Raw genomic sequence first — 26,784 nt, forward strand, 5'->3', positions numbered from 1 at the left:
GCTTCTTTTTGCTGACATTTGGATGATGATTTGAGTCTGCATTCATTAACCACACACTTCAATCATCTTCACTTATATATCATTGTATCCTGGATTTAGACCTGGCATTTGGGGGGTGGGGGGTGGGGGGGTGTTACTGTGGAATGATTACTGAAATTTAATGATACAATGTACAGCACCCCTTGCACACACAGGTACCAGGTTTTGTGGATCTGCTGGACTAAAGGGTCTTCTTTGCTGGCAGTTACGTATGCAGACCTTTATTACTCCTTAGAACACTTTTCAGAACCAACACTGAGTAGACTCATTGCCTCCACCCAGATGGAGCTGCTGAAGGAAGAGTTTGTGGTGCAGACCTCAGACTGCAGGAAGTGCCTAGGCCTTCCTCCTGGGGCGAGTGGCTGACCTGCCTGTAAAAAGCATGCCCAGGTGGGAAACCTCCTGCAGCAGGTGTCTGAGCAGGAGACACAGAAACATTGCTGAGAGAAGTAAAATATTGACTGTGTATCTGTCCAGCTCTAACTCATTAGATGATTCTGATATGTGCTGGGAAAACAAACAATACACAGAGAATTATCACAATTCGACTACAATTCTTATTTATTTATTTATTTATTTTTCTGTGACGGTTTAGGCATGCATAAGAATAAAACAAAGAAGCACGGGACACTTAATTACTTTAATCCTTATAAAACATTTAGCATTGGAAAGCAGGAGGTGATAGTAAACTCTGTAATGACAGATAATATAGAAATATATATACATATATATATCAAAGAGATTACTCTCAGCTGACATAAATAAAAAGGCCATTGGTGGCTTTTGATAATGGTATAAGTTAGAAAGCAATAGTGAGATCAAGAATCCCTTGGGAAACATACCCACAACTGTTGGAACTGCTGCGTGTAAAAGGCAGGTGGCCAGCCAGCACATGGACACCTAGGAACACAAAATCCAGTGCAGGGTCCCATAAATGATTAAGGGTCTGGAACATCTGTCCTATAAGGAAAGGCTGAGAGAGTTGGGACTTTTTAGCCTAGAAAAGGCTCAAGGGGGGGATCTCATCAATGTATATAAACACCTGAAGAGAGGATGCAATGAAGGTTCTTTTCAGTGGTTCCCTGTGACAAGGACAGGAGGCAATGGGTACAAACCAAAACACAGGAGGCTTTATGTAAACATCAGGAAGCACGTCTTCACTGTATGGGTGACGGAGCCCTGGCAGAGGTTGCCCAGAGAGATTTTGGAGCCTTGCTCCTTTGAGATCTTCAAAAGCAGCCAGGACATAGTCCTTGGCAATCAGCTCTAGGTGGGCCCTGCTTGCACAGGTTGATTGGATGGGATGAGTTCCAGAGGTCCCTTCAACATACCCATTCAATTCTGCATGCTCCCCCACGACTCACATACATGCAAGTCCACCTAGAATTACTGAAGTTATTATTTATTCCAGTCATACTACTTCATTTAATACACCACATCTATGGACATATTATAATAAACTCATATCAATTGTTAAACTGGTCAAAATGTTACAGTGACCAGTTGAATAGACATCCTTTGTTTAAAAAACACTTTTTATTTAAATGCAGGAAAAACAGTTGTTATGGAGTTAGGAATTACGTCTATTTTCTATAAAAATATATAAATATACAAAATGATCACTCTGGTTATGGTCTACTTATTCTTTTATTAAAATGCACAAGGAAATAAATGTCATTGTGTATTTGTACTGACAGTCATCTCTCCAACTTAATTTATCAGTTGTGGTTATGGAATCAATGAACAGCTCTTAGAACCTAGCACAGTAACATGCTTGTTTTCTTTCCTCTTTAATAGAAGGAATTTTATGTAAAGTACAGCAACAGATTTAGGCCTTAAGCATTTTCATCCTGGCTCCAGTCCTCATCATTACTTATCTGTCCTACACACATTCCTGAACTTCCGACACAGTGTTCAGGCAGAATTACATGCCAATGACTGGCCACTATATACCATTGTCATTTTACGAGTTGAACTGGTAGGCTGACCGATATAAAAATACCCTGACAGCTTTCAGAGAGGCTAGTCATTTCTTCTTAGCTCTATCAATACCAGAGAATGTCTCCTTTCTGTCAGGATGTACTATAGGATGTTAGTTTACTAGTGACAGGACAAGAGGGAATGGCCTCAGGTTGTGCCAGGGGAGGTTTAGGATGGAAATTAGGAGACATTTCTTCTCAAAAAGAGTAGTCAGGCATTGTAACAGGTTGTCTAGGGAGGTGGTGGAGTCACTCCCCCTGGGGGTGTTCAAGGAAAGGTTGGACATGGTGCTTAGGGACATGGTTCAGTGGGAGACATTGGTGATAGGGAGATAGTTGGACCAGATGATCTTGGAGGTCTTTTCCAACCTTAATGATTCTATGATGTGAGCATATTCTATGATACAATTGCCACGTCTTGGGCACGGTCTTGGACAGCCTGCTGTAGGTGGCCTTACTTGAGCAGGGGGAATGTCCACATTCCCCCAAAAAGTGCTGCACAATCACGGACAGAGTGTATGTTAACATGAGCAATTTATCGGCATCTGCATAGGCTGAAGCTCCTGGATGGAATGGACTCTCTCCACGGGTCTGGGTGGTCACTGCCTGGCTGCTAACAACTGTCTCTGTTGCGCTGCTGGAGAAACTGGTGTCGTGCAGCTGCGCTGGGCTGCTGGTGAAGCTGTCCGCGGCCTACTCCAGGCTCAGGAAGGAGTCCGAGTCATCTACCTGCACCCCAAGCATGATCTCAATAGAGAAGGTGCTCTTGGAGGCGCTGGCCAGCCTGAGCTTGCAGGAGCAGCGGGAGGGCAGCACTGTCAGGCAGCAGTGGCGTGACTGTGGCAGAAGCTCCCAGGTTGCTTTCACCAAGGCCTGGAACCAGTGGGTGGTTTCCTCCACATTTAGGTAGGAGCCAGTGCAGAGGGTGTGTAGCAGGCTGGGCTCCTGTCTTCTCCTCAGCTCATCCTCAAGGTGGTGGGGAAGCACAGCATGTCCCCCACCAGCCGCTCCCTCGCGCAGGTGCACTCCAGCTCCACACGCAGGCAGGAGTTCCTCGCAGGCTTCTCCCCTGTGGCACCTAGCTCCAGGTGGAAGGCGTGCCTGGGGGGAGGCCTCAAGGGCACAAGCAGGCGGTAGAGGATGTTGTCGTCCCAGGCACTCCAGCCGTTGTAGAGGCAGCCCACACCAATGGCCGGCTGCAGTCGTGGCTTGAAGAGACAGTTCCCGGAGAGTCCTCAGCAGGCACCAAGAAGTTCATCCACCAGCTCCTCCACCACCTTGCACTTGTCAGCCATGTACGGTGCCGGCCACTGGGTGCGATCGGCCAAAACCCTGCCCAGATCCCAGGTGTCATCAGAGTCACTGTCTTCTGCATCATTGTTGTCCTTCTCCTTCCTTGTGGAGCTGCCCTGCTTCCTGCTTCTGCCCGGCTCACAGCTCCTTTCCCTGAGCTACTAGCAGAGCCCAAAGAGCAGGACCAGGAGCTCCACCGAGGCCCAGAGCTGCCACTGCTGCAAGGCAGTGAAGAGCAGAGCTCCCAGGGCCACCGCACTCTGCTCCTGTCTCCTCTGCTCCATCTCTTGCAGCAGCTGAGCCATGCCCTGGCTCAGCTGCTCTGCGTGCTGCTGCATTCGCTCATGCACATCCATATCCATGTGATCATCCACCAGCCACAGCTCCTGGGCAAAGCCCAGCACAGTCAGGGCAAGGAAGATCAGCCGAGCCATGGCCTGCAGGAGGTGCAAGCTGCACTCACCGACAGCCCAGGCCACAGTGTGGTGGCGCTGCCTGCTGCTGACCCTGATGACAGCTCCCAGGCTGTGACTCATCCTCTGTGCTGTCGTAGGCACCACAGCCACATCACTGCAATCCCCCTCGCCTCGCACCTTTTAAGCTTGTGTGAAGGTCATTGCAGCTCTTAGACATGAGAAGACTTATCATGTCACACATAAGGTCTCTAAAACAGTGACAAATTTCATCTTTTCTTAATAGGTGATGCAAAACATACTTGCTCTTACTCCTTCAGATATAAAGATGATTTCTTGAACTGCCTTGTGGAAAATTATCATTTCTTCTCAGACAGAGTTGTCAAGAATTGAAATGGGTTGCCCAGTGAGGTTCTGGAGTCACTGCTGTCCCTGGGGGTGTTCAAGGAAAGGTTGGACGTGGTGCTTAGGGACATGGTCTAGTGAGTGATATTGGTGGTAGGAGGTCAGTTGGACCAGATGATCTTGGAAGTCTTTTCCAACCTTAATGATTCTACGATATGATTCTATCCTGCTTGCCTATTCTCAGCATTTAACCACACTTTAAGAAAGGGAGAAATCAATTTATTTATTTATTTATTTGTTTGTTGTTCCCTACCTGTATATAAAGAGGTCACAGTGTAGAATTTCATTTCAGTGCACCTTTCCTTTGCTCAGATAAAATCTAATTGGTTCATAGTCTTTATTGTTTTATGAACTCCTGCTACAAATTATGCATGTAAATGATGTATCATATATTTGAATTCTCTTTTCTTAATTACATTTCATAAACAGCTTAGAATTATTTCATGGGTACTTAGAGGTCTCCAAACCACAGGAAGAAAACAACTGAGGGGTGAGCTGTCATTTCTTATGGAAAATAAGGTAGCTTCTTCCCATTGCTACACAATGATCTTGTAGCTTGAAAGCATTCTTAGGTTCTCACAAAAGAAAAACATGTGAATGTGACACTACACTACACCCATGTGCTGAAGGCACTTATCTATGAAGAAAACTGTTCACATTTATAGAATGGTTTCACTACAGATAATAATAAAATAGTAACAACAACAACATCAAGAATAATAATAATAAGCCATTAAAATACAGAACTTTTTTTGGACAAGAAGTGACTGGAATTAAGATTACTTCAGCCTCTAATTGGTGCTCCCAACATATACCACTGTTTTATGATATAATATAAAATAAAATAATCTTAGAAGGAAGCTGCAAATTCTTCATTTAAAATTATTGGAATGTCTAAGGTTTTTGTACATTGGACAGAAATGTCCCAGCTGCATGTCCATTTAGGCATTCAGTATCAACTGTACTCTTAATACACATATGCTGAGGGACTGTTTGTGCCTGTACAGGCTTCCTTCCTTCCTTCCTTCCTTCCTTCCTTCCTTCCTTCCTTCCTTCCTTCCTTCCTTCCTTCCTTCCTTCCTTCCTTCCTTCCTTCCTTCCTTCCTCTTTCTTTCTTCCTTCCTCTTTCTTTCTTTCTCTTTCTTTCTTTCTTTCTTTCTTTCTTTCTTTCTTTCTTTCTTTCTTTCTTTCTTTCTTTCTTTCTTTCTTTCTTTCTTTCTTTTTCTTTCTTTCTTTCTCTCTCTCTCTTTCTCTCTCTCTTTCTTTCTTTCTTTCTTTCTTTCTTTCTTTCTTTCTTTCTTTCTTTCTTTCTTTTTCTTTCTTTTTCTCTTTCATTCCCTTCCTTCCTTCCTTCCTTCCTTCCTTAACTAATGATCTTATTTTGTTTGTTTGTTTGTTTGTTGATACATTTTGATATTTATGTGGCACCTAGCAAAGTTTTTGAGGCTTACAGTTCTAAAGATAATTCTTTCCTTTTATCACACTTTGATGTCTTCAAGATACTGTCTTTAACTCTTGTTTATTGTGGAGCAGTATTTTTTGATTTGCCTCATTTGATGTGGAAATTATTTCTGATTTATGAAAAATAATAGGTTGTCTTAAAAGAGTGAAGCTTACTATTTGACATCAGTGTATCTTTTGTCCCATAACATCTCCCCATATTTTTGAAGAAAACGCCAAGTCTTTTTTCCCTAGACCCTTTCTAGGATGAATTAGATTAGCATCTGATCAGTATTCATGTGCTTCTGTTTCTGAAAATATAAAAAGAGTTGTATTAAGTTTGGCCTTTTCCAAAAATCCTTTTGTCTTCTAATGAGAACCCATTTCTAATTGAGGGAAGAGGGAATTGAAATTCATTGCAAAATGATATCTGATATGTTATCAATTTTCTTAGGGAAACATTTCTATAGAAAAATTTAAAAAACAGGTAAAATGCAGCCACTTAAGATATATAATATATACTTTTTGTTTGGTTGGTTGTTTGTTTAATCTCCTGAAGTATACTCTGTTATCAGGAAAACAAAACAGAACAAAATAAAACTGAAAATATAGGAGGGAGTGGTAATTTTTTACTTTTTTTTTTTTTTTTTTTTGCGAGAAATATATATTCCCCACAATTTCACAATTCATATAGGGAACAACAACAAAAAAAAAAGTAGTATTGCTCAAACACAAGTAGCCTTGCAGTGACACTACCTAGGATATACTGTAAATTTAGGTGCTGAAGACAACCATTTGAAGAAATATGACTTTTTTACTCTGCCAGAAATACCCTGATAGTAATTCTTTAGTAACCTCATACATAATACACATATATAGAAGGGGAAGGGCGGGGGGGGGAGTGGGTATTATTAAGTTTTCCAAAATAGATGTAGCTATGATCTTTTCAGATCCACTGATGTTTAAAACTTGGGCACCCAGCTATCATAAATGTCATCAACTTTGCAGATATAAGCAAGGAATGAAAGAATGTTGGCTTGTTTCTCTATTCCTATAGTTGTCAGTTGTTTTAAACTGTAAATTTCAAATAAACAAAACATGCATGTAGGACATCATTGCCTCTTCCAAGTCTACAACAAATTATGATATGTTGCTCACTGAGCACTTTTTTATTCACAGATGAATTAGAAATTGGTTGCTATCTGTGAGATCTGTGAGTAAATTATGTTTCTTAAAGAAGAATCACCACAGGATTTGACATCATTACTTTTCTCTGTTAAAATACAAAGCAATCAGAGTGTTCCAGTTGGCTTATAAACTTCAAAGGCTGTTGTATGTTTTATAGTTTGAGACTGACCTGTTGGTTCAATAATGAGTTCAAAATAGCCTTTGGACCCTGGGAAAAAATCTCCAGTTTGATAAGCTAGACAGAGTAGTTTGTAGTCAGAATAAGTACAGAATTCAAAGGTACTTCTGTTATTTTCAGAGGTCTTCAGAAAAGACAGTGGAAAAGCATATCAGAAATTCTTATTATTTCTCTCTCTGTCTCTTCATCTGCTGGAGAAAACAGTTACTGTGTTGTCACAAATACAACCTACAGAGTCTAAATGTAGGAGGTGCCTTTATGCTTATCAAAAAGTGTTTGTTGGCTTTGTTTCTTTAAAGTGTAACAAATGTGATAGAGAATACATTTAGGTACTGTATAAAAATCATGAACTTCCCTTGAAAACTACCTAGCTTCAAATGTCTACAGTCAGTTTCGACATTTTAGCTTGTCTTCTTTTTTTATTTTTTTTTTTTCATTGGTCAGTGAAGAAATAGGCTCCTCTGAATCAGGCATGATTTCATGAATCATACCTTAAAACATGCCGTTTATCTTCATGAACTACAAAAAAATACTAAGCTAATTGTCTCAGAGGTAGATATAAACTCACTATAGGATTCTGGGCATGATTCAGTTGCCAAAATACAAGAAACTAAGACCATATATGTAGCCTTATGTTATGCTGTGTTGCCTCTAGCCACATGCCCTGGGGTGTCGGCGTTGTGTATGAGCAGACATTACACAGAACCTAGGATAAATCCACTTTCATCTTGAGGAACAACTGGAAGCTAGGCAGACCCTACAGTACTTAAAATGCCAATAGCAACAAAACCTTTTTAGGGATATAAGAAACCTGCAAATACGCTTACACAAGACGCTTGATTCAGTACTAGTATTTCATCCTCTGACAGCAGCATCCTCTGCCTCTCTGCTTTGCAGATCACAGAAAACAGGCAGATAATAGGTACTTTCAAGACAGAAAGGCAACTGTTTTGTTTGGTTGGTTTGTTGGTTTGGTTGGTTTCCTGATTTTTGGTATGAGTGAGGTTTTTGTTGTTGTTGTTTTTAACCTTTATGTGTTTCTTCCCTTGGTTTTCTGAAAGTATGAAAGCATTTTGTCTAATTTGTTTTCTTTATTATTGTTATTGTTGTTGTTGTTTTGTTGTTGTTTTGTTTTATTTTATAATTATCTCCCTTTTTATTTTGTAGTTTTTGAGGGGTTGTGATATTGGAATTAGATGATATTTAAGGCCCCTTCCAACCCAAACCAGTCTATAATTCCATGATTCCTTCCTTCCTATGTTTTTATATATTTATTTAGACAATGGTGTGGTTTTGTTTGTTTGTTTGTTTGTTTGTTTTTGAGGGGGGATAGCTAGGTGTGGTTTTCTTTTCCCCTCTTCTAGGAGTTACTTGTGGGGAGATGTTTATTTACCTACTTAGGTTATTTTGTTTTTTTAAATGGGGGTTATTTAGTTAGTTAGTTAGAGAGGTTATGATGTTTTTTTGTTATATGTTCATTTATTTCCAATGGCTTAACAATTTTTATTCATATGTCAATTTTTTTGGTGTGTATTCCTTTGTCTGTTTCTTCTTGTTATTATTCCTAATTAGTATTATTTATTTATTTAAGCAAGGGTTGGGGGAGTTAACTGTTTTGTTTTTTTTTTAACTCTCCTCCCTCCAGTATAACTCCCCTCTCCTCCCTAGATGTGTAGTCAGTCCTATAGTCAGCCAGAACCTGAAAGCAAAGGCTCCCACTTGCGAGGTTCCTGACGTCAGTTATTTTGCAGAAATGTACACAGCACACATGCAGACTTCTAAACTCATATATCTTTGCCAGTTTAGTAAATATCTTAAGATTTATCTTCATCATGCTGCACGATCATTTGAATGGAAACAGGCTACTAAATGAAAATCATCATCAGCTGATAATAATATCTTAGCATCCTTTGAACAAATTAAAATGAAAAACCCTACTTTTGATACAGATCCTGATCAAAATTCAGGACCCTAAATTATCTGTTTGAAATCTGAGGAAGTTGAAAAAAGAGTTTAAATTCCTTACATATCTTTGACACATTTTGACTGTGTTCTAACATTACCAAATGAATAACACCTTAAACCATTTAATCTTCAGAATAATTCATTGTGCTTTTGCTGACCTCAGTGTAAAACAAGCAAAAAAAAAACAACCAAAAAAATGCACACGTTTTGTATTTGTTCCTATTCATAGCTATTGCTTTAATGTGCAAAGTTATGTTTACAAATTTGTGCTGCCTTATCATGATTTTTTTATAAACGCACAAACACATATGTTTATAAGCATGTGCACAGACATACAGACGTGTGCTAGTCGAATACTGAATGTTTTTTTAAAGATGCTACGTTCTTTTTGAGGATTTCTGAAGAGAACACATTGCCGTATCATTCATTTTTTCCTTTAAATGAATTAACTCATCAGAAAAAAGAAAAAAAAAAAAGGATCACGGCCTTTTCAAAGTCTGGTGGAATTCTAATTCACGCCATTGTTCTCAGAGCTATACACGAATTGGCACAGTTTGTTGGTGGTTTTTCTTCTGTTTGTTTGTTTGGTTTTTTGTTTGTTTGTTTTAACTCTCTAACTGAAGCTCTCCCTCATTCCTTCTTTATTATATAGCAGAAACATTCACAGGCACATAATGTGGTATTCAACTGACAATTACACCTAAATCTGCCATCCTAGATTCTGTTTATGTAAAATGGGAAGAATATGGACTTCAACAAAGATTTCACCTTATCTACTTTATGCAACTACTTTAAAATCAGCAGAACTAATACCTAAAATACCTATTATTTTCATTAGTTTTAAAAGTATTGTAGTATGACCAACTCAGGTCAGGACTGTAATTTTCTCTAATGTGTGTATCTCCAGAAAAACAAGATGGTTCCTCTAAAAGAAAAATGATCTTATGATCCAACAGTTAAAAAGAAAGTACCAAAAAAGTATGATAGCTGTTGTCTGCATTCAAATAAACATCTGAGTTCATGCTTCAGGCTTTGAGTCTAACCTAGAAGAGGTAGCTATAAATATGCTATTTGTTCCTATTGCATAGGAACTGAGAATACACACATAGCAGGTTTTAGCATTTTCCATTGACAGTTGCAGCATTCCTGTTTCACATAGCAGCTTGCAGTGAACCCATTTTCAAAAAATTTAAAAAAATTGTCAGCACTAACTATACACAATATAGGTATCTTACTTATGTACTCCAACACAGACCAAGAAATCTAACTTTTAGCCATATGACATGGGGCATCACAGTGACAAATTTTTCATTTAATTTGTCTCCAAGTAAATCTATGGAGTTAGAATTAAAATAGCTTTTTAACATAAGCCATGGGTTAAAATGTTGTTAGTATAACAGAAATGAGTGTATGAGTCTCTCTCTCTCTCCCACTCTCTCTTTCCAAAGCCAAATACTTGTTATGAGAAAAAGAAGAAAAAAGAAAGGGGGGGGGGGGGGGGGGGGGGGGAACAGTCCCAAGGGAATTAGAAGAAAACAAACAAACAGGTAAATAAATAAATAAATTTGAAGGCAAAGGCATTCGATGTGTGAACTGAAGGAAAAGGAAGTGGTCGGAAGAAGTCATTTATCAGCAGAAGAAAGTATGTTGGTAAGGCTAAGATTCCCTGAAACCATCCATGTCAAACTGATTTGGCATTAGAAACTGAACTGCGTTCAGGAACAAAAAATCCAGGTATAGTGAGGAAAATGTCAACAGGAAGTGATTTTGCCTGCTATTATTGATCATGGTAATGGCTATGAATATTTCTGTTCAGGCTCATGCAAAGTGGATGAAAACAGGAAGGTAAGTCTTGAAACAGCCAGCAGAAGAGATATCCTGCACGCTGAGATGTTTTAGTCTGTACTTTCTGATCCAATTCTCTACAGTAAAATTCAGCTTTCACAGGGACTGAAATGAACATTTCTAATGCTTCTAGCAAGTGGAAACATTCCCTGTCATTGTCTCATAGATTAAATCAAACCTGCTGCCTACTAAACAAGGTTATTTTTTTCCAGGTTAGTGCCACATTACATTAAAGTAAAACAAAACAAACAAAATATAACATTACAGCAATTTTAAGTTATAGTAATAGCTGTGTCAATAGTTTCATAGCTAAACAACCTCTTTCAAAGGCTGGTTCAATGTAGTGGTCGAATTTTGTTTGTCTTAACTTGGCACATGAAAGGGAAAATCCCAGAGCATTTTTCCCAGTGCATCAACACTATAAATTGTATGGTTATAGATATTCCCTTAACAAGCATTACATGTTATTGCTTCCAGGTTTGTTTTTGTTCTCAATCTAATTTTATTCACTGTAATTACACTTTAAAACAAATATCAGTTCTTGGGTCGACTTATACCTATTTGAACACAAGTTCTAATTCACACTGATTATTTCACACACACAAAGAAAAAAAAAATGGAGCAAATGAATTTGTCTGCTGCCATATAAGTATGCTACTCATAATACAGTAGAATTTTAATATTATCCAGATTATTAATTTCACTTCATTCTACAAATATAATTTGTTTCAAGAGACCTAGTGAACAAGAATAATAATAGGGAAAAATGACTTAAGTGGAATTTCATAAGGATTTTTCTTTCAATTTAGTTAATTTTTGTCATATTCAGATTATTCATATTTATAATCTTCTATTGATCTGTTTCTATTATTTCTGTGGTTCATGCAAATAGGTATCTATCTGAAAATTACAGGAACACACATTATTTACTATCTCAATGAGAAATCACATTAAACTATTTCTGATCATGTGGTTTATGTTTCTTATCAGACAAGAACAATTTGAGGTCATTTTGGCAATGCACAAATACCTAATGGTCATACAATTAAAAAAGAAAAAAAAATAAATTCAGCATTTAAAAAGTTCAGACCTGAGTTAGATCCCTAAGCTCTAGAAAGCACTAGGAGTTTAAATTTACCCCTGTACCATGTCTGCTAGGATGGAGTTAATTTTCTTCATAGCAACTCATATGGTGTTGTGTTTTAGCTTTCCAACCAAAACAATGATGATAACACAACACTAGCTAAGCTGTGGCTGGACAGTGTTAGTACAGCTTCAAACTCTTTTCTGTTTCACACTCTACACCCCACCCACACTCAAGAGCAAATAGATTGGGGGTGCATAAGAGGTTGACTGGGCTGATGACAAAACTAACCAAATAGAAAACCCATGCCCCATTCAACTGCAAAAAGGGAAAAGGGAGTGTTTAGGTGTTAGCCATATTTTACTTCAGAATTGTCTGGGCATTGGTCTACCCATGGGACGTGGTAAGTGGAGTGATTGTGTTTACATCCATCCCTTGTTTTGCCTTTTTTTTTTTTCCTCTCTCTTCTTCTTCTTCATTTATTAAACAATTTTTATCTCAAACCACAAGTGTTTTCTTGCTTTTGCTCTCCCTTACCTTTTCCGTTTTTATCTGGATATTTTTCTATGTATTTCTATGTATTTTCTGTGTATGTGCTGCTGCAAAGTAATAAATAAATAAATAAATAAATTATCCATTGTTATGACATCTTGATCTTTCATAAGTTTCTGGTTGTTTTGGTTTAAATTGTCAGGCAGCTAAACATCACACAACCTTTCACTCACCATCTCTGGCCCCTCCAGTGGGATGGGGGACAGAATTAGGAGGAAAAAAAGTAAGAGCTCATGAGTTGAGATAAAGACAGTTTAATAGGACAGAAAAGGAAGGGAAATAATAATAACAACAACGGTGATGATGATGATAGAATGTACAGAGCAAGTGGTAGACAATGCAATTCTCACCACCCGCTGACCGATGCCCAGCCCAACCCCAAGCAGCCAGTAACCCCCACCCCGGCCAGGCACCCCATTTTAATTGTTCAGCATGATATCATATGGTGTGGAATACCCCTTTGGCCAGTTTGGGTCAACTGTTCTGGTTCTGTCCCCTCCCAGCTCCTTGCGCATCCCCAGCATCATCGCTGGCAGAGCATCAAGAGAAGCTGAAAAGCCCTTGGCTCTGTGTAAGCACTGCTCTGCAACAATTAAAACATCAGTGTGTTATCAGCATTGTTCTCAATGTAAATCCAAAACACAGCACCGTATCAGCTACTAGGAGGAAAATTAACTCTATCCCAGCTGAAACCAGGACACTGGACATAAGTATTTGGCTCATTATGAAACATCCAACTTTTTAGTGGCAAATTATAGCTTGCCATTACTCTGTGTTGAACAGCTATTCCATCTGGGTCATGTGTCCTATGAAAAGAAAGTCACTGTGTAAGAGCCTAATGAAGCTTAGCAGTTTGAAGAAGCAGAAATGAGAGAGGAAATTATTTTTGTTTTTCTCATACAGAAATAAATTATTTAATTGTGAAATCCACTGCTAGCAATGTTTCCATAGGTATCTAGTAGTCAATTTATTATGATTGTCTTTAAATGATCCCTATAAAGAACAAAAGAAAAATGTTTTTTAATGACATAAAGGGAAAAGGAAAGATTGAGGAGGAAAATGTAATGAAGCAGCAAAGGTATTAACACTGAAGAAGCACTTTTGTGCTGTTGCACCTCTTTCACAGACAGTGTGCCTATGTATCAATCAGTCCAATTTGATTAGAAAAGCTGGAGCACTTCCCAATTGCATGTGAAGTGAGTCTGAGCCAAAATCTAGAGATCATTCCTGGTGACAAGAGCAAGACAACATCATACTTGAATGTTTTCGAGTAGAAATGGAAGTTAAGACTTTAATACAGGAGAGGGATTCTTTAGAAGGTCTGATTATATTTGTTTCTGGATCATCATAGAATTATAGAATCAAAGAATATCCTAAGAAACAAAGAATATCCTAAGCAGGAAGGGACACAGAAGGATCATCGAGTCCAACTCCTGGCTCTGCACAGGACTACCCAAAAAGTAGACCATGTGTCTGAGAGTGCTGACCAAACACTTCTTGAACTCCAGCAGGCCCAGTGACATGACCACTTCCCCAGGGAGCCTCTTCCAGAGCCTGACCACCCTCTCAGTGAAGTACCTTTTCCTGATATCTAACCTGAACTTCTCCTGATGCAGATTCATGTCATTTACTCAGGTACTATGGCTGGTCACCAGAGAGATGAGATCAGTTCTTGTCTATCCACTCTCCTCATGAGGAATCTGTAGGCCATCATGAGGTCTTCCCTCATTCTCTTTTTTCTTTCTTTCTTTTTTTTACTGGAGCATTTTTTAATTGTTTGATCTTGGTAAATATTAAACCTAAGTACAACATTATGGGGGATGGTAACAACAAATGCATATTTTTTATTTTACTTGGTTTTATTTTATTGTGAATAGGATGAGATAAAGAAAAAAGGAAAAAGAAATAAGGAAAAAGAAAAAGAAAAAGAAAAAAAAAAAGAAGAGACAAAATAGAAAACAGAAAGGGTCATTTCCATTTGGAAAATGGAAATGGAAAATAGGAACTAATGTCATAACTAACCAGACAGGCCCAGATCCTTTTTAAGCCTCTGAGGATCTGATTTATACATTCTCCAGTTACTTTTTCACTAGTATTTTCAAAATAATTATGAAAATCAACTAAACACATGGCTAATTATGTTTTTGCATGGAGCTGCACTAACTTCAGACAAAGACATCCCTGGGAACATAACAGTCCAAGTAAAATGAGAATTAAATCTCAGAAGTTGAGTTTTGTCATAGTACTGTAGTTTGAAGTAGATATCACTCTGAACCAACTTTGTCATATTTAACCCCACATGAAACAAAGCTGTGCTTCTGTGAGCTATTCGAGATCCTATTAGCTCTTCTGGACTTCAGTCAGAGCTGGCAGTATCCCACTGAAGTAATTATCCTTACTCAGCTGAGAGAACTGAAGCAACTGACTGGGGAGAAATGCTGCTGCCGAGGCTCAGCATTTCTCACGCAGCAGGAGTGGGGATGAAAGGCACCAGGCCACATCACAGAATGCAGTCAGCCACTGGGTCAAGATAAGAAAAGAAAAACCATTGCCAGCAATTCCACCTTTCTGTTAGGAAAGGAATAAAAGAGCAGCCCTAGATAGCTCTCAGGAAGAATGGCAAAAAATGGAGAACAGGAAAACTGCAGAGCACCTGCACTCAAGCCATGGAGAAAAGGAAATGGAAAAACTAAATATATATTCACACCAGAGTGGTAATCTGCTGTCTTTTGGTGTCAAGCTTGTAAAGTGTACAATAAAACTGTTAGGTACTTATATTTTTTCTTTCAAAGACAATATGAAAAAAAAGTTAAAATGAGATAGCCATGCTGTATAGACTAAGGAATAACCATAATTCTAGGAAATATGATCTAAAATGTGGGTTAAAACATCAATGATAGATTATAAATATTTCAATTTTTATAAAAAGGATGTACTTTTTAAATACTTTTTTTTTTTTTTTTAAATTCAAATTCCATAAAAGTTATATGGCTTTGTTATAGAGATATTTTGCAATTAAATCAACAGGTATCAATGATTTCTGTTTAGGTAACACTAAACTGAGAACATATCAGTACAGTAAATTTTATAGTTAACAGCGTTATGAAAGAATAAAAGGCCTGTAATCTAGTAAAGAACAAAACAAAGTGAAGAAACTCAGGATTGCTCAGTACAAAAATTGTGTGAAAGCATCACTACTGACATGGAGTTTTGCAAGGGAATTATAATGACTTAATGACTGTGAAGGGTAATGCCAAGTACTGGCTATAGGAAGGAATAACCCCTTGCTCCAGCACAAGATGAAGACTGATTGCCTGGAAAGGAGTTCTGCATAGAAGGATTTGGGGCTAATGGTGGACAAACTGTACATAACCCAGTGATCTGCCCTTGTGGCAAAGAAAGCCAACAGCCTCTGTGGCTGCATTAGCAAGAATATTGCCAGCAGGTCACAGGAGGTGATCCTTTCCCTCTGCTCAGCACTGATGAGACACACCCGGAGTGCTGGGTTCAGTGAAGGGCTCACCAGTGCAAGAAGGACATGGACAAACTGAAGTAAGTCCAGGGAAAGGCCACAATGATGGTTAAGGAGCTGGAGCATCTGATATGAGGAGAGACTGAGAGAGCTGGGACTGCTCAGTTTCCTCTGAAAATGAATATAATTAGTTTGAACCAAAAACAATCTACAAATCCATGGTAACTAGAAATCGCAGATGGATTTGTGCCAAAACCAAGCTACAGTTCCAAACTAAAATAATAATATAGATGCAACTTGATGTTGTTCAGTTTATACTATGATCCAGAGTGAATGTTAACATTTAATAGTCCTTGAAAAATACAAAACATGAAGATCATTTGTAACAGAAAATTTGTCGCTACCAGAAAATGACATTATTGAACAGTACAAAATCATCTGAACATCTTCAGAGAAATCTTAGTTGCAAACAACAACAACAACAAAGTGACATTTTCACTAAAGATAATCAGATAAAATTTCATTTCTCATATGGGAAGACAGAACTGGAGCATATGTGTACCCTATACCATGAAGTGTGGTACAAAGATGATGAAGTTGGCAGCATGGTAGGACTAAATAGCCAAATCATAGCATCATGCTGACAATGAGCTAACTTTGGGTCAAAACACTCCCACCAGTTATTGCGGCATTATCAATGAATAATTGGCTAATTGACTAATTAACTGAGACACGACGTGGCTTGCAGAGCTAAAGCTAATTGACAGCCAAATAACAGGAAACTGTTCCTTCCTTACATTTGGCCCTTCTCAGTCTTTATCAGTGCCTGAGAGCAGTAGCATATGGAATCGCCAGAGGAAGCTCCAACTCCTGCTCCCACCTACCACCCATCTACACCCCCTTTACTGGGATGGTTGTACACATTTACCCAGGAGATGAGGGTAAAGCCAGTTGCAAAGCCGGTCCGGGGCTATCAGACAAAGAAGTAATTCTGCTGCTACAGTGACTTCACAACCATCATCAGTCTACTACCAAAGACAACATGGTATAGACTTCCAGTGATGATGTCAAACTTCTGCATGACAGTCACGAGTACAGCATGTGCTGATCACTGCTGACAATTAATTACACTTGGGCACTATGCATAAAGCAAGTTACATTAGAACAGGTTCATACACCTTTGTTGATCCTCCACCTGTGTCTTAAAGCTGAGGCTATAAAAGTCTTTGAGGCAGCAACCATATTTTATTACACTTCTACGTAATGCTAAGCACAGCTGTGTCCGAGCTACCTAGGAGCTTCAGCAGTGATGATTAGAAGTTAATAGACACTCCTTTATTCCACCCTTTCCACCAACAGGGCTGAATTTGGTCCTAATATTAAAGAGTGAATAGAGTGAAAGCAGCAGGAAGCAAGCAGCAGTTACTTTCTATCCCACTGACTATTTTAGTGGCAGACCTGTTAGATGTTACTTTATTCTTCCCATCCTCATGATCCTGAATATGAAGCATCAGGAGGAGCAGAGGGCATAAAGAATTTACTAACAACAGACACAAAAGCCATTATCAGTCCTTCATCTCCATCATTTCCTCCAGAAGTAACAACACCAGAAAGAGAGTAAACTTTTATTTATATATATATATATTTATATATATATATATTCCCCCTGTGCTTTATTTTCACCTTTTCCTTCTTTCTTTTCAGTTCCTAAGGCTGCCCTTTGAATGCGTTTCTCAACCTTTTGAAGGATTAAAGTGATGTTGAATATACTAAGCCTCACAAAGGGAAAGTCCATGGAGCTGCACAGGAAAATTACTAGGCAAAATTACTAAGGACTATAGGAAGAAAAGAAAGCACCAGGGGAGAGTGACAAGCCAAATGACAAAGGATGACTAAAATACAAAATCTGAAAAGGAAGACAATGATATTCAATCTTCATTTAAAAGGAGAAAAAATGATTTCAATGTCCTTCTTTTAGGATTCCAAGATCCTTCCACCAGCTATCAGATCCTTTAGATCCAAGGGAAGGGAGGGGAAGGGAAGGGAAGGGAAGGGAAGGGAAGGGAAGGGAAGGGAAGGGAAGGGAAGGGAAGGGAAGGGAAGGGAAGGGAAGGGAAGGGAAGGGAAGGGAAGGGAAGGGAAGGGAAGGGAAGGGAAGGGAAGGGAAGGGAAGGGAAGGGAAGGGAAGGGAAGGGAAGGGAAGGGAAGGGAAGGGAAGGGAAGGGAAGGGAAGGGAAGGGAAGGGAAGGGAAGGGAAGGGAAGGGAAGGGAAGGGAAGGGAAGGGAAGGGAAGGGAAGGGAAGGGAAGGGAAGGGAAGGGAAGGGAAGGGAAGGGAAGGGAAGGGAAGGGTATGTATGAAAATACGACCCAAACCCCATCCGCTACCCTGGGGAAAAAAAATGCATTGTACTCTTGTGAGAACAGAATCTTAAGACACTTGAATGCTATGAAATTAGTTATAATGCCACAATGGACAGTTAAAGGCAGGCCACATACAAACTATAGGAAGTCCATAATGTTATTAGTTGCTTGAATTACTTCTGTGAGCTTTACTCTATTTACCTTGAAATTTTGATCCTTCTGTGTACACCTATATACATAAATATAAATGCAGCTGAAATTGAGTATACTATACTTATTTATTTTCTAGATAATCAAGGGAAAATTTCAGTGTAGCTATTTTATTTTTAAACAGTAGAAACTAGTCTTGTCTTGACAGAATGGGGGTTTGAATAAAAAGTTTCATTTGTTGATTTTACTTTATTTTTAATTTAAAAATAATGAATCTGAACATCCCTCCATTTTGTTGAATTGAAGTAACTGAAGAAATTGAGGTAAGTTGGAGAGGGGACAAAATGCCCTCTCTCTCTCCCCCTCACCTCCGTAGCTTTTCTCTTCTAGGAAGAATTCTAGCCAAGAAGCCAGTACCCTGGCCCGCAAGCAGTAGTAAATATGCTGTCAGTGTTCAATAAGGACAGTTATCTAATCTAGTCTGATCCCAAGAACCCACAAACTGTAAACATCAGAACTACTTCTAGAAGCCAGGAAAAACAATTTGTTTTTGTTTGTTTGTTTGGTTGGTTTTTTTTTTTTTTTTTTTTTTTGCCAGTTTTACTTGTTCTTTTTTCTGTCAAGAACGAAGTGTACAACATAGCTCAAACATCAGCCCATTGCAAACACAAATTCAGTGTCTTTTGCCAGTCTAAAGACCTACATTGCTTTTGACACACCATCAAAGTCTGCTACCAAAGACACTCCAGTATTGTCTCGTAGAGCCCCAAGGAACTTAAAAAAATCCCTCAATACCACTGAGAAAATGTTAGTGTGAGTTGATGGGCCGCAGCTATTTCTACACTTCTTAAGATTTACCTGTCATACATTTAGGTAATCACAAATTTTACTATAATTTAAACTAGAAAAAATTAGCTGTATACATTTGTATATTGACTTTTTTTTCCCATAAATATTTAATATTTATGTCATCTTTCTGACACAATGAATTTCTTTATAGGTCATTAAAATTAAAGCTCATAAAAGTTATTTATTAAGGGTCATTTTCCTTACTCAGAATGTTCACTTCATAGAATGACAGTGCTCAAGGCATACCTGATGTGTGCTGGATAATACAAAATCAAGAAGATGCTGTGGATTTTTTCAAGCTTATTTCCTCTAGGCAGTGGCTGATCTCTACTGCTAAGCCTCAAATCCTGTCTCGGTAAGAATCCTTATACAAAAGCTCAGCTGTCAATTTGGTGTTTCAGCTTGGGGTTTACAAAACCTTGTATGCAAATCCATGGACATTTTTACTGTCATTCATTGACTTTCTTTCCTTGGCACCATTATCACTAAAACAAATTGTCTCATCTGTTGTCTGGTTCCACCCTCCAGATTGAAACAATCTCTTTCAAACACAAAGGTAGCTGAATGCTACAGGAGTCATTCAGCAAGAGCACAATGGCCTGATGTGGATCTCTGCCTTACTCAAGACAGTTAATTTCATCTCACTATTTACATTTACCAGACAGTGTAGTAAGGAAAGACCTTTCAAAAGAAATGTTAAAGTCCTGAAACTGGTGAACTTGAAATACATCTTAAAATTGCAGATTTTGAAAATTTGCAAAATTGCGATATATATATATATATATTAAATACATATGTAAACAAGAAAAAGCTCAGAATGCCTCTTATGGGTAGTGTTTCTACCTATATCTAAAGGGAGATAAGTTTTAAAAATCTAATTTGTTTTTCAGATTATTCATGATAGATATGTAAACCTTTTTATTCTCATATATTAATTTTATATTGATTTTTCTTTATGCAGTAATTGTGACAACTACACTTTTTAATTTACAGTAGCCTTTTACAGTTCAGCTCTCCTAAAATGATCATCAGTGGTAATAGTACTCTTAAAGAAGATTCTGTGCTGCTTTGGAAGACATCATGCTGAGATAATACTTTTCTACTGACCTATAGTTAAAGTTAGAACTGAAAACTGTATTTTAGGTTTTCTGATTCATTTCCCTCCACTCCACAAACTCTACAGCCATGGCTGGAGATTGATGTGAGTTCCCACTAATGCTTCTTGGGGTATTAAAGATGTGACAACTTCCAAATCTTTCACTCTAAGGGAATCAGGATTTGGTAAGAGATCTTCAGAAATGCCAGACTGTGAGGTACATAATCTTTTCTTTCCTAAGTGATTTCAGTATCTTTAAACCATATTCTTACTCAACAGGACCATCATGAAAGCCTATTATTCTTTTCATGAAAGCCCATTCCATCTCATTGCATGTGCTTGAACTGAACTGCTCTCATATTTTTATTTTTTTTTTACATTGTGTTATCCTTTTCCTGTCACCTATGTGGTGCAAAAAGTTATCATCCACCATGACATTATGTATATTCTTTAATCGTTTTATGTATATTCTTTAATTGTTTTATATTTCCATTAAAGTGTAGCACCTTATGTTTGTCCTGCAGGCATTACCAATAAAGGTTGTGCAGAGTTTCTAATTGGAGATGATCCTTGACCTTGAAGAAACAGATAATAGTGAAGTGTTTTGCCCCTACAGATTAATGTTGTGAGGTGGTGCTCTACACATCAGTTTATGTTCTGTATGGGAGTGTAATTGGTTGTTGTTGTTTCTTTTTTTGTTTTGTTTGTTTGTTTTTGTTTCTGTTGTGTTTGTTTGTTTGTTTTCCTTCTTAATGCTCCTTTAGAATCACTTTTAGAATCACTTTTTAGAAACAGCCACTGTGCCCAATCCACTTCTGTTTATTGTTCCAATCATTCAGTTTTGTTGGTGCAATTCTTTGTTATGCAGCAGTACTGGAGTCTAAATCAGGGAAATGGGAAGGAAAAAAAGAAAAACAAAAAGTTATTTTGATTTGTTTTGTATCATCCCTTCACAAAGTATTCTACAAACACAACAAGGAGGACAACTTGCCAGTCAGCAGATGATTGATAACAGTAAGAAACTGAGAAAACAGAAGGAATACTATATAACGATAGTGGGTTTTAGTTTTTGTTTTGTTGTTTAATATCTTAAATACCATGAAATGTAGGATTTACTCATTTACTCTGGTGAAGGTCACTTAAGAGATAAATGTCTTTCAGGGTTCTTTAGTTTAGGACTTACTTTGGATATCTGCCAATTTCATTAGCTGAATTAATAATTACCTCTGTTACTTAACTCTCACTTTTACTAAGAAATAATGGACCAAAACAAAACAAAACAAAACAAAAAACACTTTTTATTACAAAATATGGAAAACATGAAAAGCATAAATCATGAACAAAAGTCATCTGATAGACTAAGGCATCACCATATACGTGCCTAAAATGTAAATACTGTATGTCAAACAGTTGCTTACTCTTTTACTGTAGAAGACGACTATATAGTCTACAAAGTCAACTGAGTCTGGAAAACAGCTCATGTTTTCCAAAAATAGACATTTAGGGCTCAATTCATTTGGCAAAGATGAATATCTAGTGATACTTCAGTTGAAGTAGGGTATGTACCAACGTGATCAAATCTGAGGCAACCTGGAAAAAAGAATTATTTAGATTGTAAATTTAGAGACATAATTCCCAGACAATTTTAGCTGTTTAACATGTTCATAATATAGCAGGTTGTATTGTGTTTACATGGACAAGGTTTTGGTAGCAGCGGGCTGCATGTGTGGCTTCTGTGAGAAGAATCCAGAAGATGCACCATGTAAGATAAGGGCAAATTTCAGCTGGCCCCAGAGGGCCCTGCCACTGCCCAGACCTGAGCCAATATGAGATGTTGTTTGCGCCTCGCCTCTGTGAGAGCATATTTAAGAAAGGAACCAACCACCACCACCCACCACCCCAAAAAAAAAAAAAAAACTTTTGTGCAACAGCAGCTGGAAGAGTGAGTAGCAAGAAACAGACCTGCAGACACCAAGGTCAGTGCAGAAGAAGGGCAGGAGGTGCTCCAGATGCCAGAGATGAAGTTCCTCTGTGGCCTATGGAGAGGCCCCTGGTGGAGCAGGCTGTCCTCCGCCCCTGGAGCCCATGGTGTACCATGGCGGACCATATTTCCACCCTGTGGCCTGTGGAGGAGACCACAGTGAAGCAGGGGGATTTGACTTCCTGAAGGAGGCTGCGGCCCATGCAGAACCCCTACTAGAGAAGACTCCAGGCCAGACCTGTAGCTCGTGGAGAGGAGCCCATGCAGGAGTAGGTGATCTAGCAGGACCTGCTGCCTGCAGGAGACCCATGTTTGCTCCAGACAGATGGACCCCCTGGTATGAAACCATATGTGAAACAGTTCTTGAAAAGCTGCTGCCTGTGGGCAGCCCCTGCTGGACCAGTTCGGGAAGGACGGCATCCCATGGGAGGGACCCCACATGGAGCAGGGGCAGACGGTGACCGTGAAGGAGTGGTGGAGAGGGAGTGCTAGGGACTGACCACAGCCCCTGTTCCCCATTCCCCTGCAGTGCTCTGCAGAAGAGGGTGGTTGGGAGGAAGGTGTTTTTAGTATGTTTTTTAGTTTCTCACTGCTCTAGCTTTTAAGTAATAGGTAATAGATTTTATTAATCTCCTTACTCTGAGTCTGTTTTGCCTGTGACGATAATTCTTGAGTGATCTTCCTGTCCTTATCTCAACCCTTGAGCCCTTTTCATTGTATTTTCTCCACCATTTCTTTGAGGAGGGAGAGTGAGAGAGCAGCTGTGGTGGAGCTCAGCTGCCCAGCCGAGTAAAACCACAGCACAGATGATCCTAAAGATCTTCAAACGTAAAACTTCAGGAACTTAAACTTAGATAAATACCAGAATTCCTGGATTTTAACATTATTTTTGAGAATCCATATTTTGAATATAAGTACCTAAAGGATTACTAAGTCCTTTAGTATCACTTAAATTTCTTTGCGGATCAAAACAATGCTTCTAAACTTAGAAATTCTGTAAAGACTGTAATCACAAAAACTGAACCTACCAAAATGATTAATGAAGAAGATAAGTTTCAAAAGCTACCGTACAAATTGCACTGAAGTAATAAAAGAGTAATTGAACAAGGTGAAAAATAGCATCACTATTGTAGAATATCCACTAACTGAATGAAAATAGAAACTGGGTTTTTAAATCCTTGTCTCAGCAGAATAAGGAAAAGAAACCACTAATTTCCCTGAAAAAGAAAGGTTTTTTATTGGACTGGTGTCTGACTGCCATTGTCAAGATTCGCTTAAAGTTTCAGAAATAAATTAGACTGTTTTGATGTTATTTATCTGTTATATGGGTAATAAAACAGAAACTGTTAATGCATTAGGGTTCAATGCATATGGGAAAACAATTAAAACAAGTGTAATTGCAATTCCAGTCAACATATTTTATAATTAATTTGTTATATATTTTTGTCCTTTGGATATTGATTAATATCAGCATACTGAATCTACCTATGATTATACGTAGAGATAAGATATTAATTTAGATGCCTTATTTTATCTATGACCATATATGAACAAGTAATGAAGAGGTGAATTGGATGGAAACCAATTTTATTTATTTGTTTTGCTAGGGATTAAATGGCCTCAGTGATGTGGAGAAACATAATGAAACACTTTAAACATTTTAGTCACTTAGTTAATCGAAAAACATTATAGTCTGCCCCAAATTTTTTATTTCTCTAAAGTTCAGCAAAATTTTAACAGTAAGTTCTGAATTAATTGGGCACCATATTCTTATCAGTCCTATAACATTTTCTTTTCTGAAGTCTATTTAAATTTATGCTTTTACAAATGCTATATAATATATTCTAGTAATAAAATATACTTATCCACAGATAACAGGTATTTGTATATATATATATTTTTCATTTAGCTCCCCTTATCTGCTGATCAGCTATTGTGGGTCTAATTTTGTGAATAGCATGATAAAGCACTGAGATATATCTACCTAGCCATTCATATAAATTTCGTAATCAGATACTCACATTTTTAATTTATATTCTTAGTAATATTCTCAGTTTCTTAATTCAAAAAAGGAAGAAACTTCTAATAGTAGGATTTAATGTTAAAATAATAATAATAATCTAAACCACCTATCTTTTCATTTATGAAAAAAAAGCAGAAGACACAGCCCTCATCATTAACAGTAAATACGTCAGTTACTAACATGAAATTAGCCTTGCTACAATTTACTGTAATTTTTATAATGACCTGCACCACTACACTTGTCAAACAAACTCCCTCTACTCCTATAAAATCTGTTATCTCCAATGAGTTCTTAATAGATTACATGGAATACTAGTAAGAAGATTTCTAATAGCCCAAACAACTTTTTATACTTTTTTTTTTTTTCTTCGCTGATTGGTATTCTGAAAGAAGAAAATTTAATGTTGGATAGAAATACAGATTTATGTTTAAATATTTGTAAGGTGTCAGTTGTACACAGAAATAAAGGTGAGGACTAATATCTGGCTTTTTAAAAGTCTGCTGACATTGAGGTTAATAAGGTTTCTTGGTTAAGACCAGAAGACAAAAGTACATAAAAATTGCAAGTATAATACTGAAATGTCACGTATTTCAAGGATTTTTCACAGCAGTATATACAAGTGGTGATGCACCCAAAAGTATGACTCCACATATAGTTTAATACCATCAGTATCAATATCAGTCATTGTAGTCTCATTTAAATCTTTACTGCTGAATCGTAAACAGTTTAACAGTTTTGCATATGTTTAAAAGATTAGAAATTTCAAATAAATTCATAGAGCTATATTTTTTTTATTATTTTTTACATGCTTTGTCCCATTGAGTTAACAACACTAACAGCAGGCAATTTTTAGGTTTCTTTTTACTTTAGTTGGTAAATCTAGGAATAATGCATAGTTATAGGGCGTTCTTTTTGGGAGCTCTTGCATATATAAGTTTGCTTGGGGATAAGCATACAGGGGAATTCACAAGTTATATAATATTTTGACATTATTGGTGTTTCCGAACCTTTCCTCAGGTATCTAAGACAGCAGCCAATTTTATGCTAGGTGCTATGCTATTTTACATCTAGTATTATTCTGATAAACTTTTTTTTTTTTTTTGGCATTCTATAATTGTTATCTGTGCATTCACTGTACAGAGGGGAAGATAGGTATTTTGCTCATGAATAATATTCTATATATGCACCATATCTGTGGATTAGAAGTAAATTGCGGAAAATGTTTTTTGCCCTCAGGGTACAATGGAAGAGTAATGGAGATGCCTAAACATAGTCGCCTAGTGAGATTTTAGATGGTGAAAGGCATCCAAGACATGCTAGGGTCTGGTGGATGAAGCATATAGCACCTGTACCTTTCTAGAGTTGCATCTCAAGGCCAAACAGGATACTTTCAGAGTAGCTTAACTGTCACTAAATACATAGACATCTGAATTCCACAAAATGTTTGTCTGTGGCTTAGAGCCAGTAGCTTCTTTTTTTTTGTTTGTTTGTTTGAAAAGTGTGAGTCAAAGGTGACTTATAAAAATGATGGGTGTATTATATTTCTGCTTCCCAAATCGTGGGCCTTTGACAGCAGCTAGCTGTAAACAGGTATAAATGAGCTTTTAATGCTCCAGTTGGCAACACCTGACCTTTCGGACAGTTGTATAATATGTTTTCAAATAATCTCCATGGGACTATCATTTGAAAGGGAGTTTTGCCATGGCCTGATAGCAACCTGTGATTTATGAATTTATCTGAACACGATTTACAAGGAAATTGGATATCATTAAGAAGCAGCTGTTTTTACCAGGTCTGACCTAGGTCAAAGTGGCTTCAGAGTGTTAATGATTATGTTTGCCTGTCTCAAGTAAATTGCTGGTAAATGACTTGGTGAGGCAAGATTGCTTTAAATAGACACTGGCAATAGCATGCTGCAAGTTGTTAGCGTATTTGCTGACCACAAAATTATATAAGGTGTTTAATGCAATCCCTGAAGGAGAGGAGGAGAGAGGAATCTATACAACACATAAATTGTTTTTTCTCATATGCACTATATAGGGAAAAGTATCAATAAGTATGAGAATAACTTTGAATATTCAATTACTTTACAGACAAAGTCTAAACAATGAAATTAATATAGATAATAGAAATGAAAAATAAAAGATATACATGACACAATGAAAGTCTTTCTTTTCTGATGGATTGATAACCTAATTTCAAGCAATGGTCAAAATAAATACAATGAATATATTTATCAACATGTTAAAGCTTTGGTTTCAGACAATATTTTTTTCCCAATATGTAATTTCTATCACATGTAAATGTTAAATACAAAACTTCTCTATATATAAAAATCAAATGGGGTTATTTTGATTTAGTATGAATAGTTCAGTAAAAAACTGAAGTTTATCTTTTTTTTTTTTTAATGTGAGATATATTTGTGTGTATATATGAGTATGACGTATATAGCCAAATATATCTCACGGCT

General features: G+C 37.6%; 1 long non-coding RNA gene and 1 pseudogene across 1 annotated transcript in view; both read right to left on the minus strand.

Moving 5' to 3' along the window:
- Positions 1 to 1,675: 1,675 nt before the first annotated feature.
- On the minus strand, positions 1,676 to 5,476 carry LOC125181328 (inositol 1,4,5-trisphosphate receptor-interacting protein-like 1; annotated as a pseudogene).
- Positions 5,477 to 18,300: 12,824 nt separating this feature from the next.
- Positions 18,301 to 26,784, minus strand: part of LOC125181329 (uncharacterized) — a 34,987-nt gene continuing 26,503 nt past the window's right edge. Inside the window, exons 2-4 of the long non-coding RNA XR_010826509.1 lie at positions 22,273 to 22,433; positions 21,729 to 21,900; positions 18,301 to 21,190 (exon numbers count right to left, since the gene is read on the minus strand). This is a non-coding gene — a long non-coding RNA (uncharacterized lncRNA). The remainder of the gene's footprint in view (positions 21,191 to 21,728; positions 21,901 to 22,272; positions 22,434 to 26,784) is intronic.

This window comes from Anser cygnoides, chromosome 1 (genome assembly GCF_040182565.1).
Source record: "Anser cygnoides isolate HZ-2024a breed goose chromosome 1, Taihu_goose_T2T_genome, whole genome shotgun sequence".
In the NCBI taxonomy this organism is placed as follows: domain Eukaryota; kingdom Metazoa; phylum Chordata; class Aves; order Anseriformes; family Anatidae; genus Anser; species Anser cygnoides.